The sequence below is a fragment of the Hesperophylax consimilis genome, chromosome 1, assembly GCF_061612785.1.
Source record: "Hesperophylax consimilis isolate HC1 chromosome 1, BYU_Hcon_1.0, whole genome shotgun sequence".
NCBI classification, from domain to species: Eukaryota; Metazoa; Arthropoda; class Insecta; order Trichoptera; family Limnephilidae; genus Hesperophylax; species Hesperophylax consimilis.
In genome coordinates this window covers 40,369,093-40,386,460 of record NC_142836.1, presented here as the reverse complement: position 1 = coordinate 40,386,460, position 17,368 = coordinate 40,369,093, and the positions used below count along the sequence as shown (strand labels likewise).

Here is a 17,368-nt window from a genome sequence, read left to right as displayed (position 1 = left end):
AGCTTCGGACAAAGAAACTAGAAATATCAGGTAATAAAATCATTCAACAATCTTTCACTGAAAAAATGAGGGGAACAAAAGACATTTCAGATACAAAATTAAAGATAGATTAGAGAACAAAAAAAGGCAATAATAAGGATGGATTGTTTCACAGAATTTGATAAATTCATCAAATTTCAACGTTCTATTTCGGGTTTTGTGAAAGTTCAATTCAACTTCTGTTATTATATCATTATAGGCTAGTTCCTTGACAGAATTGAAATAATAACAGAACTTGAAAAAATCTTTCACAAAACTTGAAAACTTACTTTGAAATTTGAAGAATTGTTCACAATCTCCGAAACAACTCGTGCTAATTTTTTTTATGACGTAAAAGAATAAAACATATACATATACGTAATACACAATACATACATCATCATAATATACAACCGCCATCATTGTTGTATTTTATTTCATGTGAGTTTTATTTAATTTAATTTAAATTTCTTTAATACATTGGCAAAACAAGATCACTATCTGGTAGGTCATATTAAATCGAGAGTCTGCTGTATTGCATGATCCTGCGCGACAAGAATGGGGCAGTCTTTATTAAAGTTACATTATGAAATCGTAATGTTCTCATTTTTGGTTCATGGTCAGCGAGATTGCCCATCTTCTTTACGACAAGATAAAAGTATAAAAGCCACAGGTATGTCCATAGAACCGGTCCCGTTTCCTTACGTTAAATGTCACATTTGGACGATTTTTTAATAAAAGAAGTAGCCGACTGAGGTATCTCGTTTTCAATGATATTTATGTAAAGTCTGTTAAATGAAGGTTAATAAGTGCCTACTTATGTATTCTAACATATTTAATTCAATGGTTATATTTATTGTCAGTCATTCAATGAATTATTATTAGCAAGGAATTTTATTTAGAATACCAGTCTAAAGGAATATTTTATCGTATACTAAAAATGGACAAAGCAAGTAATGAATTCTTGATAAATATGCGGGATTGGATTCAGGAATACATTAAAATACATCCGTAAGGCTTATACATTCTTAGAGGCAATGCACTAAATCTTAGCTATTTAAAAAACCTTTTTGCTAAATGTAAGAAGACTACCTACAATAATTACAGGCATGGAATGTTATATTGTCTATTGGTAAAGTCATGATCTTAAGTATAGGCATTAACGAACAGCATTACATAATGATGTAGTTATACGAATCTCTAAATAGTATAAAATAATATCACTATCCGCGTCTGTCTGTTTGTGCGCTTCATTCTTCTAAACTATGCAACGGATTTTGATAGGGTTTTCAATATCATTTTGAGAATTTCTTCCAGAAGGTTTATACATAATACATGGTATAGACGAAAGCACTTTACAATAATAGTAGCTACAAAATATACTTAAACTTTAATTTAATAAGAATAGAATTGAAATACATATTTTACAATGTATTCAAAAGTAATTCGTTGTTTAGTGTAATAATTACGTTGAAACGTTGTGTAATTTCCAAACTCTGTGCCTATTGAAAGTGTGGAGAATATTTAGTAACTCTGTGTGTGCTGAATAAACCGACGTTATCAGGAAAGTTGGCTAAAGTCGGAGATAGTGCAAAACGGCATAATAATCCAATTTTCTCCGCAGGGTATTCATAAGTATTTGCAGGGAGCATAATCTACCATAATACATACATCATTTTGTTTTTTTATAACAGTAACAACTATATCTAAACAAAGCTGAAACGCATCTAGTATTCAGCGTTTCGGGCCATTAAAAAATGCTTGAACGGCTCTCAGATTGATGCAGTTTGTTGAATAGTGGCCAAACATTATGGTATCCACTCCATGAAATTATGGATAATAACTATAATGTTAACACAATGGAAATCTTAACCTATTATAAAATAATAGATTTTGTAATTAGTAAAAATCAAACGGCGTTATAATTTCATAAAAGTGTATTTATTTGTTTTAAATCTGGTTCGATTTAGGTAATATGGGAAGAGCCAGAAAGAAACCCATGAACCAAATATATTACGTTTCATATACATTGTCAAATATCAGCGAATTCGCGAATTTTGCGAAAGAATTTAATTGAACAAGTTATTTTTATATTTATTGATCATTGTGTAAGTTTATTTAATTAAATATGTCCATATGGCATAAGCCTTTTTTTTGGAAAATTACATGCATGCTGTGTTAAAGAGTTATATTTATTTCATCTGCATAATTAATTCGCCAGAAGTCGCGGATCATGAATAAGGATATTTGTGAAGTCGGGTCATCAATCCCATCATAATAAATTCTAACGTAATCGTAATTAAATAATACCCTTTTTATTAAAACAAAATTTGTTTTTCAATTTGTATAACCGAAAAATGATTTATTTATTTCGATGTTATTTAAAGTAAACAGAATAATAATATTTATTACATAATTAAATATTTGTCTATTAAAGTAACAAATTCATATGTCAGGGTCAAATAAATATATTTTCATAATGTAACGAACATTAAAAAATAAAACAGTAACTTAGTAAACACCACTTTTACATTTACATAAACTAACATATTTACATAAGTTGGTGTTTTCTACTTTATTGTTGTATTTTAAATAATAATGTCACATCACAAAATATCTGTTTTGTATGAAAAACATTGTAACAATTTTTTTATTACCTACATGCATTTATCATCGTTTTTGCCATTCTAAATTAAACCCCTCCCCATTGAAATTTACTTCATAGAAATTGTTGGTTCGTATTGTTCATTTTTTTAAAATTTATCGAACTTGCAGGGAAATGGGAGTGTTTTTTTTCGGAAAAAAAAATTCGTTAAAAAAATGGAAAAGTACTTTTTTTTTAAATAGCGGGTATTGTTTGAGTTTCAACCTATAATTTAATTCCCATCATTGAACAGATAAGCCGGCAGAAGTGTCGAATGGTGACATAAGTTTTCTTTCAAATCTGTACAGATCACACTTCTTTATTTACATTTGAGCAGGTATTACTCATGAGAGCGATCTACACAATTATTTAAACCCATGAATGTAGGCAGTTCACAGATGATGCGACCTTTCCAAGAATAGAATAGAAAAAAATGATGGCGAAGGCGGCTGTATATACCAATTCAAAAAAATCTAGGAACTATGTATGAATTAGATGCAGTTCATAAAATGTAAACCCTTCAGTACTTTCATCACATTTGTTCAGTTTGCAAAGTTTTCTGTTTATTTTAAATGCGTTATATAAATCTTATTTTTTAATTTTCCGTAAAAAAATACATTTTTAGAAACAAGATAAAATTATCTTTCCGGTGTATGCATTTAAAATAGACAGTACTATTTCTAAATAATACAATTTTAATATCAAACGTGAAAAATGTGGTCAAAAACGCTAACTACATTTTTATTTAATTTTTGACTCCAATATTTTTTTACTCTCTGGCCGAATCCACTATCCGATATGGAATTACGTTTTAGGGACATTCATGTAAAAAAATATAAGCTGTATAAAAACGTTGCAAAACTCCATTATTAAATTATTCATCCATAAATAAAAAAATGCACACAGAAGTAACATCAAAATAATGTACAAGCCTTTGAATGTTTTACCTGTTAGAGGATTATTTTTGTATAATATCATAAGTAAACAAATTTTATCGTGGGATTCCTTGTATAAGGAAAGAGTCTACCATAAACATAACACAAGATTCACTCAAAATGATGGATTAGTGGTTCCGAAATGTACCAATAAGTACGGAGAAAGAACTCTAAACTTCATTGTGCCCAAGATATCTAATAATCTACCAATTTCAATAAAAAAATAATAACTTATGTAGCGCTAAAGTCAAATATAATCTAAGAAAATGGCTATTGGACACAGATGATATGTATTGATGCCCTACTGAGACCCTTGTATAGCTAATTGGAATTCACAATGGAACTTAAAAATATATAGTAAATTGTACCTACCCATGTATGCTAAATATGGATATTCTTTCGATGTGACTGTTTCGATTGTACTTGTCTGATAAATAACGCTGTATACTGCAAATATATTTTTATTTTGTATTTTTATTTTTTTTATTCTGTTCTATTAACTCAACCGTGACATTGTATGAAGTGATGTCTGTATTTACCTGTTAAAAAACTGCAAAAGCAGTTTAGCAGGTTTAAATTGTGAAAAAATAATCATAGAATAATTGAGACAACTCGATATTTCGAAAACATATTAGTTCTTTTGGAATTTTTTTAAGAAAACTGTATATTAACTTTTATCTCGTTTATAAAATAAAACATAAAAAATAATTTTTAAAGTCAGTCCGATTGTTACGATAGTAATTCGAGATGATTAATTTTTACTATTTTTAGGCTTTTATTAATGGATTCCAGTTTAAATATCTGAGATAATCTGAAAGAATTATTATTTCTCTTCTTAACTTCAAAAATAAGTATTTCCGCCTGATAGAAAAAAGATAAAAATACTTTTATAAAATATGGCCAAATACGACCCTCAAACGCTAAAGGGGTTAATATTGTGAGGGAACATTATAAAAATCAACTAGAATTATTCATAAAAAATTGTTTTGTTATGTGAGTTAAATATTTTTATTTTCTACCTGAGGTCGTCATCATTCATAACTACTAATTGGCTTTACATTCAAATGAAGCTGCAATATAAAGTATGAATGATTGATCACATCAGATCTCATTGTTAACATATTGCGTCTACAACCAAATTACAAAAAAGTGTTTCAACCATTCATTACATAGTTATTGATACCCATATCAGAGGTATAATTAAAAAAGCCTACATACATCACGTATTGAAAATGTTTACAACTTTATCGATTCAATCTATCTTACAAACTTCCCACGATTAAGAAAGATTTATCGATATTCTAACAAGGGTAAATCTTCTAAATAATTACACAAAATTAATGTAATTAATTAACTTATATAATTATAATTATCTTCTAATATACAAAATTATTATTATTGTCAGTCATTCAATGAATTATTATTAGCAAGGAATTTTATTTAGAATACCAGTCTAAAGGAATATTTTATCGTATACTAAAAATGGACAAAGCAAGTAATGGCTTCTTGATAAATATGCGGGATTGGATTCAGGAATACATTAAAATACATCCGTAAGGCTTTTACATTCTTAAAGGCAATGCACTAAATCTTAGCTATTTAAAAAACCTTTTTGCTAAATGTAAGAAGACTACCTAAAATAATTACAGGCATGGAATGTTATATTGTCTATTGGTAAAGTCATGATCTTAAGTATAAGCATTAACGAACAGCACTATACAATGATGTAGTTATCTCTAAATAGTATAAAATAATGTCACTATCCACGTCTGTCTGTTTGTGCGCTTGGTTCTTCTAAACAATGCAACGGATTTTGATAGGGTTTTCAATATCATTTTGAGAATTTTTCCATAAGGTTTATTTATAATACATGATCTAGACGAAAGCACTTTATAATAATGATAGCTATAAAAAATACTTAAACTTTAATTTAATAAAAATAGAATTGAAATACATCTTTTACAATGTATTCAAAAGTAATTCGTTGTTTAGTGTAATAATTACGTTGAAAAGTTGTGTAATTTCCAAACTCTGTGCCTATTGAAAGTGTAAAATATTAAAAAATATTTTATCTGAACAACAAAAAGGTTGTCGCAGAAAACATATGGAATGTAAAGAACAATTAGTTATTGATTCTGTAATTCTAAAACAGATTCAAACTCGAAAACGTAATTTAAATACTTGCTATATAGACTACCAAAAGGCTTTCGATAGTGTCCCGCACTCGTGGCTGATCAAAGTATTAAATATATATAAAATTAACCCCATTATTATTAGCTTTTTGGAAAATATTATGTCCTTTTGGAATACCAATTTACTTATCAATTTAAAAGGTAAGAAAATAGTAATACCGGGCATTTCAATTAAAAGAGGAATTTTTCAAGGAGACTCATTAAGTCCTCTTTGGTTTTGTTTAGCATTGAATCCTCTATCTAAAATGTTAATTAAAAGCAAGTTTGGAATAAAAGTTAAGGGTAATACAAGGGAGAGTAATATAATTTCGCATTTATTATATATGGATGAAATAAAATTATTTTCGAATTCTGAACAAAATTTAGAGAAAATGATCGAGGTAGTTAAAAACTTTTCAGATGATATTAAAATGACTTTTGGTTTAGATAAATGTAGAACGATCCATATAGAGAAAGGCAAAATTGTACATGGGGACGAGAGTATATTTAGAAATTTCCAAATTACTAGTATGAAAAGGGATGAGGTTTATAAGTATTTAGGATACCCACAATCAAATAGATTAGACCATAGTAGTATTAAAAATGATATTAGGATTAAATATCAAACTAGGATCAGGAAAATTTTAAAATGCAATCTATCTGCTAAAAATTTAGTAAAAGCAATAAATACTTGGGCAATACCTCTATTAACGTACTCATTTGGCATAATTAAATGGTCTAATACAGATTTAGATAACTTAGAAAGATTAATTAGAACTACGCTAACAAAGTTTAATTGTCATCATCCAAATTCAGCTATAGAACGAGTTAATTTACCTAGAAATTTAGGAGGTAGAGGTATAGTCAAAATAACTTCTTTGAAACATAATCAGGTAGAAATGCTAAGAACTTTTTTCCATAGGAAAGCTCATAGCTCAGAAATGCACAAAATAATTTGCAAGGCAGATATAAATATTACACCTTTAAATTTATACGATGAGAATGCCAACATTTTTATAAATCCCAACCAGGAATTATTAGATTCCTGGTCAAATAAAATTTTACACGCAAAACACTTCAATTATCTCAACCAAACGTATGTTGACAAAATTTCGTCAAACAAATGGTTGAGTATTGGAGAGTATTGATGATTTGTGTAGAAAATGTTTGGCTTTTCCGGAAACTATAGAACATATTATATCGGGATGTTCTATATTAGCACCGTCCGAGTATACATTTAGGCACAATCAAGTTTTAAAAATAATTCACCAAAATTTGGTAATTAAACATAACTTGATTGACTGCCGTAATGTAGTACCATATTATGAATACGAACCAAATTCATTTTTAGAAAACGAATTTTATAAAATATATTATGATAAAACTATACTAACAGACCGAGCGATTAGTCATAATAGACCCGATATAGTTTTACATGACAAAATTTAAAAAATAACTTATATCATTGATGTCGCTATTCCAAATTCCTGTAATATTGAAAAAATAAGAAAATACACAGATTTAGGAAATGAAATAAAAAGAATTTTAGCATTCTCAGACTATAAAAATATTACCATTCGTTATTTCGGCTACTGGCATTATACCTAGCTCTCTAATTTAGGCGTATTAGATCTATCAAAAAAATTATATATAAAGATGCAAAAGTCGGTCATTTTGAATACATGTAGGATAACAAAAGATTTTTTAAATATTTATGTTGAGGGATCAGTAGGATTTATAGGCCCTGTTAGAAGTTCTACCGAGCCGAACCCTCTGATATGAAAATATCTGGAGTCGGTGAATTATTTTCCCATTTGATCTCTGGTGAGTTGACGTGTTGTTCTTGTATTGTTTTGTATTTATTTTGCTTATATAATGCACTTACATAATGTTGATTGACTAGATGATCATTTGTGGAAAAGTGAGTGGAAGGGTTAAGTTTTTCCTTTGGGGAAGATTTAACCCGGACAACTAAATCGGAAGTTAAAAAAAATAAATTTATTTATTTATTTATTCATTCATTTAAATTTACACACAGTACAATATGTTATATACAAGATATAATGAAAATATATTTTGTGGTTATTGATTATTGTACCTTATCAGGTCGAAATTATTGGTTCCTAACTAGGCAAATTGCCCGTTCCAAGAAACCAAAAAATATGTAAAAGTAAGTGTGTGATTTGTCTATGTCTATAATATATCTCATTAATGTTTTAATTTGTGATGTTTAATCGTTACAATCTTATGATAGAGTCGAACTTGAGCTGTTGTATATAATAATATAATTATTTTCTACTTTACAAAAATGTGAAAATAGCTTCAGGTACCGTATTAACTGTACAAAATATTGTCACGATTCCAGTAAATAAATACTACACGTCGATTGCAAATAATATAAAACAAAGTCGCTTTCCGCATCTGTCTGTTTGTGCACTTAGTTTAGAAGAATTTTTTCCGGAAGGCTTGTATATATATATATATATATATATATATTTATATAATTCATGCGAAATATATTTATAGAAAGTAGAGAAATGTCGATGTTTTGTGATCAAGTCCTAAAAAAATTTTTCTGGCGCTTACGTTGCTAACGTTGGCTAAACCTTAGAAGATGCAACAAAACAATGTACCACAGAATTGTATATCTTAAAAAGGCCTACAGAAAAGTCTATCGCTGTGTATGTCTATCTCTTAAGCATAACCCACAGTAATCATTTTTATCTTTTACATATATTAATAAAATACTAATACAGCTAATATAATTAAAAAAACCTGTGTTAAAAAATGTATGTTTAAAAAATGTACTTTTTGGAACTATAAACTGATAATGTCAAAGCGCTAAAAATGAATCGGATTGTACATGGGTCGCTCGGACACTTTTCTATGTGATTAGTGCATTGCACCCGTGCGAAGCTGGGGTGGGTAGCAAGTTGTAAATAAATACGAGTGACAGTTCAAATTAAGAGGAAGCTACAAGCGAAAAATGTGTGTATTCTTGGTATACCTTATATCGTAGGTGATAGGCATTAAAATCGCTTGACAAACGGAGTCTAGAAACGTTCGATTTCAAGCACAAAACTGGTTTTTATTTATTTTGTAAATAATTTTATAAGAAATCAAAAAAGTCAATCAAGTGAAACTGTCACAGATAATCTTAGCTATAAAACTGTGTTTTTTAAAAGTTGTTTTCTTTATACGTTCATACATTTCGATTGAAAAAATATTTTTTTAGCAGCTTACATTTATATTTTTTATAGAGTAATTTATTTTTTATTTGTATTCTACTCAAGCGAAACGATAGGAAAACCTTCAATTTATCCAAAGCTTATTTTTTGGTATTCATAATGTACACAAATTCGTTATAAAGATTAATCAAAATAGTGATTTGGCATTAAGCTTCGCCTTAATGGTAACCACTACCCGCGTTGGTACACAAGAAACCGACGCGATGACCTTGAAATACTTAATAAAAATAAACGGTTTAGACATCTTTCAGTTAGAGTTTCAGGGTTCAGTCACGTTAGTATCAACTCTCATTGCGGTAGCAAATAAGCCTGTGTTAACACTGTTAACGATGTAATATTATTTTCAAGGTCATGCTGTACAAATTTGACGAACGTTTTTACGGTAAGAAAAAGTAAACATGGATGAGCACATCTTTTTGTGTTTAAAAAATTTATTAGAATTTATATATTATTTCATAACATATTTTATACTATGCATTTCATGCACTTGGAATAATAGTAGTAAATATTTATTTCGTATGAATGTAAGAGTTTAAATTCTTTTCGTAAAAATGAACTTATTGCAATTGAAAAATCGTAAACAGAACCATCTACAACTATAGTTGTGCATTGCCACTCTAAGACAACTTGTTTTACCAAAACCACTCAAAGGATGACCGGCCTTAAGCTGGCATAATCAATAACTTCTAATAATAATTTCAAAGTTAACATTATAAATTACGCATAAGGAAACCAAGCAATTTCGATATAAATTTATTTGAAGTGCGTATCAAATTTTGAATTGATTTAAGCACTATTAGATCGCAAATGTCACGGTCAGATAACGTGTGAATTATTGTCAATGATCATGGAGCTGTGTGGGATGTCTTACTAAATTTATGAATATATTTATATTAAAAATGTGGGATTTTTCTAATTCTTGGAAGATTTGAGAGCAGTCTGTTGGTTTTCACGGACAAGTAAAATCCCCGTCTCCGAACTTACGAGGGGTTCAATGACTTCACTCTCCTCTCTTGTTCTATCTAATGTCTCCTAAAATCCTAGAATTTGTTGGGAAAAATAATCATTATTTGGAGCTGGTTTATGCCCGCATCAAATAACCCCAGTGGCGTGCATTGATCTCTGACCAATGACAGGTTTTGGCAAGTATATTAACTATTAAATAATTTAAATTATAAATTCATCAATCGTTAAATCAAAATCATAATGGGCCCTCAATTTGATATTTGATCTAAAAAATCAACAAGGCAACGTTCGAAAAGTTAAAAAAAAATAGACATTCTCGAAACATGCACTTGCAAACATATTAAACAGCGATTTTTTCCGCCTTTTTGGACACCCACGTGATATGAAATGACGGAGTAAGTTTATAGATACACGTACACAAGCAAAAAATGGAAATTAGGATATAGACCTTCTGACCTCAAGGTATCTCCGCCTGAAAGCTAGTGCAAAATCTTGAGGCTTCCGGAAACACAAAAACTACTTATTACAAAAAATAATAAAGCGATTTTATCTCAAGTCTTGAACTGATTATTTGAAAAGTTTTAATGGAAATAACAAGACAACATTCTCAGTATGCCACCGTAATACATTATCAAGAATTTTATCCAAAGTAGCGCCGGGCTCCACAAACTAAAGGTCGGGCAAAGTACACATTGATAAATACATCACACCAATAGATATGCAGATTGTGTCGAACCTTCAACTCTTACATTTGTAGCAATATCTGAATATTTCATTAGGTCGATATTACACCAAACTTAGATGAAGTAATCAGTCAGGTAGCGGCAAAGTTACACACGATACGACACTATAGCACTTGCATAATCTATTATTGTGTTAATTTAATCACATATTTTCGTATTATTTTCTTTGTCTCTTTCGTGTAATCTCAAAATAACACAAATTTCATAATAAGAACATTTCAAACTACCTGCATAATGGTTAGCTAATTCTTTGCGAAAGGTCAAATACATTAGGTGACTGGCCTTTCGATGATTTTTTACCCATCAATTTTAGCGTCTGAGTTCATTTATATATATTTTGTTAAATTCCTTTTAATTACATTATCAGACATTATAATTGGGGAATAAAACAAATTAATTTACCTAGCTAATGTGCAGCAAAAAATATGCATTCACGCGCGTGTTATTAATTTGTTTGAAGACATGACGGCATTGAACTGCCAAGGATAAGATACGCCAATTAGATAATAGAAGTTGATTTGATTATTATTTAGCTACCCGAAACACGTTAATTGGTACACATGACAAAGTGACGAAAGTTTGCTACAACGCGGAGCTTTATAATTCCTATACCTATGTAAAAAACATAATCATCTAGCTTGACATAAAGTCTATAAGAGGACCATCTGCGATTGGTATAATATTACGTTATTTGCCAATAACTTAATAAATCATTTATTTATTTATTCAATGATGACACCGTCGGGAGTCAAATTCAAATCTCCGTTTTATGATGTAACACGAGTGAGAGAAAAGGTTAAAGTTTCACAGATGTTTTAAATTTTATTATGAAGCAAATATTTCGAGGCAATATTTTATTATTGAATTAATATACATATTTTTCAATGAAATGTTCAGATTAGCAGTATAAATTCTAAAGACAGCGCAATAAAATTAACAAAATTATTGAGAAATTCCATTGGAGACTACAATTAAGTTGATGAGTTTAGAGGTCAACGGGTTTTACAAAAAATATTTTTATTGATGTTGTTTAAAAAAATCGTTTGAAAAACACAAAATTTCATGGGTTGAGTGACATGAGGAATACATGCATATTAATTAATCAAAATCAGCAATATTTTTGATTAATTTCGTGTTCAACTCATTTCAAGATTAAAAATACTGAAAAACGCTTTTTAAATTTGTACAATCACAAATATTTATTTATTTTTTGTTTCGTAATAGGTAATAAAAAAACTTTATTTTAAAATCTTCTCTCTATGAATCTATTTATATATGTGTATGTAAATTAAATTAATGTTCATGAAAATAAACATAAAAAAGAAGATCATAATAATATATGAAAATATTGTATCTTGATTAGAATAATTTTTTCCCACATTCGAATGTAATTATTTTATTTTTATTTTTTGGAGGAAAAAATTGCGAATAAATGCGTGAAGTCAACATACAACCGGAACGAACTATAATTTTTAACAAATTTAAGACAACCTAAAAAAAATATTTTTTCTAATTTAATTCTAATTTAATTGGTTCCACTGGAAAATTCGTGGAAACCATTTTCAGGTTTTTTGGAAAACGAAATTTCTGTAATAATGTGAAACTATTAAAAAAAACTATATCGTTAAGCTTTAAAACCGAGTATACTAAAACGACAATTAAAACATACGAAGCAGACTAATAATTTTTTATGTGCATGTTTTCGAGAATATTTTTTTACGTTCAAAAAACAAAAATGAGTAAACTTTTAAATTAGCATCACGTATTTATTTGTATTTAAAATTAATACTGCGTTATTTGTATTTATTACAAAACAACGGATTACGTCAAATACTTTAATGAAATTAATTATTGCAATATACTGGTTTATACCGTTTTTGCAAATAAATAAAAAAAATATTATTAGATATTATGATCGATTTTTTATTTGCTTCACAATGCGGAAAATTCTTAAATTTTCACATTATTAACGATAGCATAATTGCTCCCCTACATCCCCAATTAATATTTAATAATAAAAAACCACTCACGATTTAGTGAATATCAATCCATTTGCACCAGAGAAACACGTACGAAAACGGGAAAGTGTATTTAACACCCCTATTAGAGTTCAGGCACTGAGGTCACTAACAATATACTGTCTTCACCTGCAACCAGAGAGGCTCAAGCAGATACCTCTGCGTAAAGCAAAGATTCAATATCTCGAATCCCAATTCTGCTAGTGCTTATATAAGCTGGCTAGGACTCAGCTCGGTAAGTGGCTTCATACGCAACCTCCTTGTGAGGTGTGACTGTGTGCGTCAATACACAGACATGGTCACCTCACCTCCACCTGTACACCTCACACATCACTTTCGGTTTCATCTTCTGCAGAGGCCCACACATCCGTAAAACATGTCACTTATTGTGCAGGAATTCCGACGTCTTCATTATGACGAATTATTATTAATGAATTATGTGGAATTGTAATGATTTATTACCTATATTTGTCATATTAGCTGTAAACAGTTCATGTAAAAGCACCAACTTCTATTCATGTACATTTGTATCTGCTCTTGACACAAAATATAAACATTACATATTGTTACCTATTACATACTGAATTAAAAAAAAGAGTGGTGTTGCAGTCTATCCTCACTCCTGACCCCAGAGTGGTATTGCAATCTATCCCCACTCCTTTCCCCAGAGTGGTGTTGCAATCTATCCTCACTCCTGACCCAGAGTGATGTTGCAATCTATCCTCATTCCTGACCCGGAGTGGTGTTGCAATCTATCCTCATTCCTGACCCCAGATTGATGTTGCAATCTATCCTCACTCCTGACCTCATAGTGGTGTTACAGTCTATCCTCACTCCTGACCCCCATCGGGAAAGCTGAGGTTTTTCGTTAATATATGTATACATATTTTTTTTTTCACACTTCATAAATATTTTGTTCGAAGAGATTTGAATTGAAGTTATAACTGTATTTTTACATGTATACCCATCAACTCATCTACTCATCAATGAAATATATCATAGAAGAAGAATATAATACTAATAAATCTAAATGAAACAAGATACAGAACAATACACAGAAAAATAAAAAGAAAACGTTTTCAACTGGTAATCGAACCTAGGATCACAGTCTTACCCTGTTATGTAATTTTTTTCGTCTCATTTCAAATTCAGAATTAACAGTATTATCTTGCAACTAATTTTTACAATATTTTGGTAACTATCTTTTTGAATGATAACATAGTTCTAAAGAATGGGTTTGTAACCTATAAAGTGTCTCGGATAAACATATGGGATAACCATTGACTTTTTCTGCAAGTCCAAATGAAAATTCAGTTTTGATTATATTAAATATATACATATTATGTAATATATCACTAAAAAAGAAGATAATACTAATATTTAGGTCGCAATGACCGAGTGGTTAGAGGCGTTGTCCCGGAAAGACAGAGATCCTGGGTTCGATTCACAGTTGAGACCGTTACTTTTTTTCACTTTTCTGTGTCTTGTTCTGTTTCATGTTTCATTTAGATTTATTATTATTATCTACTTCTTCGATAATAATACAACATGTATAGGTGGGTACTTGATGTATTAATACATGCTACTTGTAAAAGTAACCCAATGATTATAATAATTTACATATCATGGCTTATTATTAATACAATTATAAATATTTTAGGAATACGTAACTTATAGTTTAATGTGAAACCATTGAATATACTCAACTTCTCCTCGACATTTATTCATATCTAATTCATAGCTTCCTGAAATTACCCATTGAATTCTGCTCAATGCAATTTCATTAATACCATATTGATCAATCAATGAGTTCATTGTCATTAGAGGTTTGTTTTAATAATTCACACCCTGTGCGAGAGGTTACCAAGATCGTGCTTAGCATAATAAATAATGACATTTGCCATTTCCGTTTACATTGTCATGTTTTATTTCAGATATACTTTCCTATGGAAAGTTGACCATAATTAGGGAAATTTTTACCCTCTAAGCCACAGCCCGGAACTGCACTTTTACCAGTCATGCAGGCTTTAAATTCTTGGGGTGCGTCGTTCTCCACCAATCTTCCCCTAAATTTTCAGGTATATAATATGAAATGTAGGTATGATATAATAATTTCAACGTCGCTTGTCGTCGATTTCAAGTTGAATTATTTGTCTTATTTCCATTACTGGGTGGTAGATATTCTCATATCGCACTTGTTGGTACAGATGAGAAATGAGATTAGTCATGTTTGGTCACCAGATCTGAATATCCAGGTACTTCCAAGCCTTCCCCTTCCTCATCAACCCCACCTCCCCCTTCATTCTCACAACATACCCCTTTTGGGAATGCACATAATTCCACTGGCTTAGGGCAGCGGGGAATTATATTGTTCGTGTTTTGTGACCAGATTTGCCGATACTTCCCGACCTTCATCTTCCCCAACCCTTCAGCCAAAGCATACTGGCACAGTCCCACTAGCTTCGGGCAGCTGGGACTCTTGTGCGGCGTGCTCATAAAAAAGGAATATTATGAGAAGCAGTATTTTCTAGCTAATTTTCCTCAAGCGTTTGTCTTATTAGATTGGTATGTACCATACAGCAGAAATAACCAGCTTAATTTCATTACTTATTAATGTATGTACTCTGTCAATACATACATACAAGTTATATGCAGGTATTAAAAAATATAAAATATGCAATTGCTCAACGATTTGACTTTTAACAAATTATTGTGGACATCGGTGTTATGACAGGTCGGCGAATTCATGGGTGTTGTAAAAATAGAGATGAAATCTTTTAGTCCAAAGTAAGTTATTGTTATTGCTAACGGGTCAACCTTTAAAGTCATTTCTTTATACAAATGACAGATGTCTTCATATTTGTTTGGAAATAAATAAACCTCTAATGACTTTCACTCTGAAGTTCATCTTTATGATGTAGGGAAGAGGTATAATAATATTTTTGAAAGCTGTACCACCGATTTATAGCAGTACGAAACTGTACTGTTCCACGATTCAGAAAAGAATAGGTAGATTCTCATAGGTACATACTGTACCTAGGTAAATTTTCACCTGCCTCTTCCTTTTCTCCTTTCTCTCCCAATATCCTCTACTCTTGCAAAATCAACAATATTGATTGGGCTGTTGAAAATTATATGTGGTGTTCACAAAAATTGCAAACATTTCTCGTGTTAACCTAATTCAAAAGATTTTATTCTTTCTTTGTCCAAAATGTACTGTACATATAAAATTCATGATGCAAATTTAAATGGAAGATGACCTCATAGTTGACAATTAATTCTGCATAATATCATAATTTTTAAACTTTAGTTTGAGACTGTATCATAATTTAAGTCAACAGGTTTTACGGGTCTGTAAAAAAGCAGGAGGGAGTAGATCTCGGATAAAGGTGAATTATGTTGATAGTTGAGACCTTAAATAAATCTACGGAAAGTAAAGTAATTTCATTTATCCAATGTCATCAAGTCCTCAAGAATTCTAGAGGTTACCAAAGAATTTGTTCGAAATATCCTAAAATATAACAGGTGATAAATGTGACAGGTAGGTCTGAATAGCGCGCTGCTGAGGCATCGTATTTGTCAAAGTCTGAGCGCTTGTTCTCTGGAATCGAATCCGCAACGTTTATCCTAGACCAATATAAATATCCAGTGAGTATTACAGCGCCTCTACTTTATAACTATTGTGCAATATAACTAGTACAATTTGAGAGTAGGTATGGGTACCGCCGTCCCGGACACCATTTACTGAATAACCAACACTTCTGCCATAGGTCGATTCAAGTGGTTCGCTACTTTTGGTGATTCAGCAGGGGTTTCGGGTTCATTGCGTGAGGTATGTTCGGGATACGTCTGCCCACCAGTTGCGTGGCGTGCCAGATCGGGAGAGGCTGCTTTGGGGAGACCCTTTGGCCTCTCCAACTGCTCTCTCGATCCATTGCCTTGTGCCGCAGCGGGAGGGATATATTCATACCTCCGTCTTTCCTAGACACACTAATACCTAGATTCCTACCCTTAGCTCATACCTTTTCCTTTCCATGAACTTCCTCTCCTTCCCTTGCTTACAAAAGACCCCCCACACAGCACCCCCAAAGTTGATGTCGGCCTTGTGGGAAATTATTTTCCTCCTGTGTGGGGTTAATGTAAAAAAGCTAGGTTCAAGGGGGGTGAGGTTTGTCCAGATCAGGTGTTAATGGCGGATGCGCCTGCCTACTAGCTGCTTGGAAGGCCGGATAGGGGGGGGGGTCGGTTGAGGGAGACCCTTTGACCTCTCCAGCTGGACTCTCTCGACCCGTCGCCATGCACCGCAGTGGAGGGATGAATTCATACGCCTGTCACTCTATTTATACATACCTTTTATCCTGTCCTGAATTCCTCTCCTTCCTTTCGTTTTAAAGATCCTCCACACAGCAAACCCAAATATGACACAGGCTTGAAGAATTTAAATTTAAATTTAAAAAATTACAATACTATAGATAAGTCATGTAATTGAAAAGAGGCTTTTTTATATGATTTAAGATTTTCACGGCCGAAAGTATTTTTGTTATTTTTTTTTGGGGTGTTATGCCGTGTTGCGCTAACTCCTTCTTTAGCCAACGTTTCGGACAGCATTGCAGTGTCCATCATCA

General features: G+C 31.1%; 1 protein-coding gene across 2 annotated transcripts in view; it reads right to left on the bottom strand.

Annotated features, from left to right (window-relative positions):
• Window positions 1-12,934, bottom strand: part of LOC149426883 (uncharacterized) — a 29,826-nt gene extending 16,892 nt beyond the window's left edge. For both annotated transcript variants that reach the window (XM_089633851.1, XM_089633857.1), the window contains exon 1: window positions 12,756-12,934. The gene's annotated coding sequence lies outside the window, so the exon portion shown is untranslated. The remainder of the gene's footprint in view (window positions 1-12,755) is intronic.
• Window positions 12,935-17,368: the final 4,434 nt, after the last annotated feature.